General features: G+C 36.1%; 1 pseudogene; it reads right to left on the reverse strand.

The window, feature by feature from the left end:
• Nucleotides 1–1,597: 1,597 nt before the first annotated feature.
• Nucleotides 1,598–2,108, reverse strand: LOC129506614 (histone H2A.Z-like; annotated as a pseudogene).
• Between the last annotated feature and the right edge of the window lie 3,795 nt (nt 2,109–5,903).

The raw sequence follows: 5,903 nt of genomic DNA on the forward strand, positions 1-5,903 counted from the left end.
TGAGGTGAAACCATAATAAGAAATTATGTTAATTGTACCACATTACAAGATTTTATCAAGCTAAAAATGCTTTAACCTGCCTTTATTTGAAATTTATACTTAATTGCTGATCTAAAAGTTATTTCTTCCCAGCATCTGGTATTTTATTTGGAATAAATATAAAATATATCAAATAACATTTGTCAGGATGATTGTGGCATCATAATCAGATAAGAGTAAATTATTCTAGGGTAATCATTTATATGTAAGGACTTTACATTACATATACACATAAGTAGAATAATTAAACAGTTATTTTAACTGAAGACTTTAATTTAGATCACTGTAACTCAGCATGATGTTTTTGTCTATTGCCCTTTGACTCTTGGCACATTGTTCTCTGTTTCATTTTCCTCAACTGTAACATGTAGATAATAATCTACCAGGTGAGACTGTTTTCTGGATTAAGTGAGGAGATCTATCTAAATTGCCTGGCACAAGGTCTGGTAATACACTTATGTTCATTTCTAATTAATAGGAAGACAAAACAAAGCAAAGCAAAACAAAACAAGACAAAACTTAGAAGTTCAATAAGTTACATGAATAAATGCTTAACAATTTTTCTTATATTAATAAATAAGTTATGAATGGGAAATAACACTAATTGCTAGTAATAATAGGGCTAACTCTTTATTGTAAATGGTTTTAGTAGGGTGCATTTTGGTTTATGACAGTGGTATGATATGGCTGCCAAATATTGTCATCATGCTATAAGAAAGCCAATAGTTAGTTATACATTCTGTAAATGGCATAGTTGTTTTTAATATGCTTTCACAGTATTTCACAATATCAAAACTTGAGAAATCTTGTCTTTCAAACTTGATTATATTATATATTTTTAAGCATTTTATTTGGGATTAACTTTGAAAACAACTGTACAAAGCAGAGTGTTACTGAGCAAAGCCTAGGAGGTGTCCTATAGCTTTACTTCTGAAACTACACATACCCAGCCTGCCTTGAGCACCAAAAAAGAGAAAACCTGGTGTGTTACTCTGTTAATCACTTCTTATATACTGTCAAGCAGAATTTGGAATATAGGTTATCCTGAATGGTTTCAGTCATTTTATTAAAATCAGCTCTCAAGCTAGTTAGATCTTTTTTTTTGGAAAATCGAGGGTGTAATTAGAATAATATAACTTAAGAGAACAAACCTAAGTATCGTTACTTTTTTTTTTATGGTGGTGGGGGGGTATGACCTTTATTGAGCTTATCCACTGGAGGGGAAATAATGTCTGTACAAAACCAAATGTTTGTTACTATAACTTCTGTATCACAATTAAAATCCAAACAGTTTTTTAAAAATAGTTAACTCAATCAAAACCCACTACTTCAGAATTAATAGCTTCTTTGAAGCCACAGTAACACTTAAATATGATTAAGACTCGAATGCAGAAATTTGGTTGGCTGGAAAGCTAATTAAACTTCCAACTTGCTCAAATAGAATTACAAAAAGGCAAAATTGTGCTTTTCACAGGGATACAGTCCACTGGAATCACCAACACTGGGCAGCTGTTAAGAGTATTCAGAGTCCTGAGATAATAAGGAATCCAGGCGTCCTTTAAACAGTCTTCTGTTGTCCTTTCTTCCCAATCAGAGATTTGTGGATGTGTGGAGTAACACCACCATCAGCACTTGTAGCCTTGATGAGGGAATCCAATTCTTCGTCTCCACGAATAGCAAGTTGCAAGTGACAAGGGGTAATACGCTTTACCTTCAAGTCTTTCGATGCATTTCCTGCCAATTCAAGCACCTTTGCGGGGAGGTACCCCCGGAGGGCTGCGCTGTGCACAGCGGCAGCGCCCCACCGGTCCGTGGCTGGGCGTCCTAGATTTCAGGTGTCGATGAATACGGGCCACCGGGAACGCAAGCCGGCTCTCCGTGAGCGGGAAACCACCCTGGTCTTGGCCTTTCCGGAGTCCTTCCCGCCTTAGCGCCAGCCATTTGGAATTCCGGGGAAGCTCAAACAAGCAAGGCAGAGAAAGGACTGGTCAGCCGGCCGGCGAGATCCCACCGCCTGCTCCGCCGCGCCGCGATGCAAACTGTGCTCCTGTTGGCACTTTCTTTTTCATCTATCTCTAAGTAATGAAAGATGTAATCAGTTTTCAGAGAGAATGCATAACTGTAATACTATTTTAAAAGGATTCTCTATTATTAGCTTTCCTATCTTATCCTCTACTTAGTAGAATTTGACCAATGGGGATGTATTTTAACAATGATTTCATAACAGAGCTGGTCCTATCCTTGTTTAGTCAGATATTTTCAGCCATTCTTTCCTTTACAGATAATATATATTAATTTATTGTATATATTTTAATATATAGTAAATATTTATTAATATATTAATATTCTATATATTGAATTATATTTACTGTGGGTCCTTTCATAATTACTGTGGGTCCTTTCAGTTTATGATTTGGAAACTCTTTGTGGACAACTGTTGCCCAATGGCACCATCTAAAGTGTAATTCTTAAAAATCTGAAGGCAATCCTGCTTCCATCTTAGAGCAACTTGTCCCAAATCTTGGCAAATTCTCTTCATTTCTAAGGACTAGTTGATTAAATGCACTCTAATTTTTATTGGCTGATGGCAACTTGTAACATGTAGGATGAGCAAATTACAGTTTATCTTTGTAAAAAGGGAGTTGAGTTGAATAGCAGTACAAGAATAAATATATATTTATGATTTATGTATGTATATATGTTTAAAATATATATATACATATATACATATATGCTTAAAACATATATACATACATATATACATATATATATTTTTTAATCTAGTAAAATTCCTAAATGTGTCCCCATAACCAATACAAGTTCTTCTATGGATAGTTGAGGATTCAAAATAAAAATTTCATAGTGTTGGCCAGAGATGAATTCCACTACTCCTATGATAGAAATTTCCTCTAGTCTTAAGTCAGTTTTCTGGCAAAATGGATGTTATTTGCTTAAAAATACATGTAATTATGAAGGTTTGGGCTATCCAGATAGATATTTGTGCAGACTTGTATGCCTTTATGACTGGATCAGTTACACTAAGTCAATATAGAGAATTGATATGGGCAGATAACATAGGTCTTTAGGATATTCATCACACCTTTAAATTTGGACAAATTACTTAATCCTTTGTACTCATCTATAAGATGAGTATAGTAATTATAAACACCTCAAAAGGCTATTTTGAAAATTAAAAGACCTAATCATATATAAAGCACTTAAGATGATGCTAATTTGCATAAAGTAAGTGTTACAGATTCGGGGGGGGGTATTTTTATTACTATAGGGGGGTCCAGGATTTGGATCATATCATAATAAGATACAGCCAGTTTACACTTATTCTTAGGAATCAGTTCCCATTTATATTTAATTTTTGACATAGCTGTCTTAGAACCTATCATCTTTCCTTATTAAATGAATGAACAATAAAGAACTAGTAATAATAAGATAAACTCAGAAACTTTAAAGGATTTTTTTATGGCATTTTGTTCCAAACTTTTCTCATTATGTTTAAAAACTGCCTCAAATCATAGTTTCTGCTCTTACCATATTTGGATGGATTGCTGATAATTAATGCTCAATTTCATCTGCCATGATTATATTGTTAAGGTGGAAAAGTTTAAGCTTCTTGAAATCAATTAGATCAGACATACTGAGTATCATTTACCAAAGTCAGTCTATAGGCGAATTCATACCAAAATATGTCCTAATTACTAAATCTCATAAATAAATAACCCCCAAATATTATACTTACATTTATTTGTTTGCTTATTTGTTATAATGTGATCAGAGTGGCCTCTGGTTTTTGGTTTATATTTTACTTCACTCATGTGGACAGAGTTTCTGTGGGTTGTTGATATTTTTCAATCTCCTTCTACTTGATCTAACTTGTTACTAGCAGAATAAGCAACCTATTTTCTGAAGTAAGGTTAATACTCAAATCATTGAGGTAGATTCCTTTACTCTCACAAACTTTTATGTGGAAGCAATTAAAAAGGAACTCTCTTAAACTGCTCATGGTGTAAATTAATGAGACCTTAAAGTCATCTTGTTAGATTCAATAAGAAAATAAAATATAGTCTTTACTTTTAATCCAATAACTCTACATATAGGAATTTATGGGTCTCCTGGGTGACTCAGTTGGTTATGTGCCTGTCTTCAACTCAGATCATGATCCCAGGGTCCTGAGATTGAGCTTCCTGCCAGTGGGAGCCTGATTCTCCCTCTCCCTGACTCCACCCATTTGTGCTCTCTCTCACTATCTCTCTTCTCTCTCAAAAAAATAAAATCTATAAAAACAAAACAAACCAAAAAAACCACACAATTTCATGCCAACAAAATACTTGGAAAGTTAGGTGAGAATTTTGTAAAAAATTTATATACTAATATTACAATGGTAACATAAAATAAAATAATGATGTAGCTTTGTCAGTGATATACTAGGTGAAAAAATGATTTATGTACATTTATATCAAATGTATATAAATTAGTATGTTATTTGATTAGGTATGAAACTTAAACGTAGTTGGCTATAATTTTGTGTGTGTGTATATATATATACACATATATAAAGCACCAAATATATATATATATATATATATATATATATATTTGGTGCTTTAAAGAAGAAAGGCAGAAAGTTGGAGCAAAATTAGTTTAACTTGGCTTTTAACCAAAGTAATACAGTAGGAAAACTGTGTATTAAATCAAGAGTCTGTCTTAATTTTCTTTCCATTTTCTTCTTAGGTAAGTAAAAATATCTGGGCTAGTAGGGAAGCTAAGATGGTGATATAATAGGAGGACCCTAGGATTGTCTCATCTCTGATCTCAGCATGATAACTATCAAATCATTCTAAATACCCAAGAAATTGACCTAAAGACTAACAGAAAAAACTCCACAACCATCAAGGGAGAATAGGCCACATGAAGAAGGTAAGTAGTGCAGAGATATGGTTTGGGGGAGAAATGGGTCATGGGTTCCGCAGTGGGGAGGGAGTCCTGATTATGGAGAAAGGTGTTAGAGAGAGGAGCAAACAGACAAGTCCACAGGGAAGACACTTCCAAAAGCCATTGGTAGGAAAAATGAGAGGGGCTGATTGTCATGAGTGTTTGCAACCACAGAGGCTTGAAGACTGGATACTTAAGAGTCAGCAGGCTTGGCTGGGATAGAGCCCTGTGAGTACCATCCCATTCCTGGGTAGAGGCAGGTAAGCAACCTGGGGGCAGATGGTGTGATTTTGAAGAATGCCTAAGGCTCATAGGGGATAGATTGTTCACCTTTCTTGGAACACATCTGTGAGATGTAGCATTCCCAGAGAAGCCTCTCCAGGGACAAAAGAGCCAGTGGATGTCATTTCCCTCCTCTGCCTGTCAGCCTAGATGCAGAACCACATGAAAGGCTAGCCTGAACACTGGCTGCCTTGGCTGCTTGCTTCGTGTCCCATGCCCCTGCCCTGTGGCATGACTGCCTATCTCAGGCTGATATGCATCAATCCCAGCACAGCAAGACCCTCCTAGAAGACCATCATCGCAAGCCCCCGCCACACTAGGTCCCTAAAGTTTGAAGTTTTTAAAAGTCAGCAGCTTTGGCTGGGATAAGCCCAAAGTACACTCACTGTTCCAGGCAGAGAGCATGAAAATTGCAGCTTGAAAAATGCCTGGGACACAGTGGGGAGATTATTCACTCTTCTTGGAGTGCTTCCTTGACAACAGCAAACACAGACTCTTTGGTGACAAAAGAGCTGGCTGGATCATTTCCCTTCCCACCCCTCAGCATAAACCAGCTTCAATAAATAGCCCAGCACCAACACAGGCTGCCTAACCTGCTTATACCAAGTCCCAGCCCCCTGCACTCTGCTGGTTCT

The sequence above is a fragment of the Nyctereutes procyonoides genome, unplaced genomic scaffold (genome assembly GCF_905146905.1).
Source record: "Nyctereutes procyonoides isolate TBG_1078 unplaced genomic scaffold, NYPRO_anot_genome, whole genome shotgun sequence".
NCBI classification, from domain to species: Eukaryota; Metazoa; Chordata; class Mammalia; order Carnivora; family Canidae; genus Nyctereutes; species Nyctereutes procyonoides.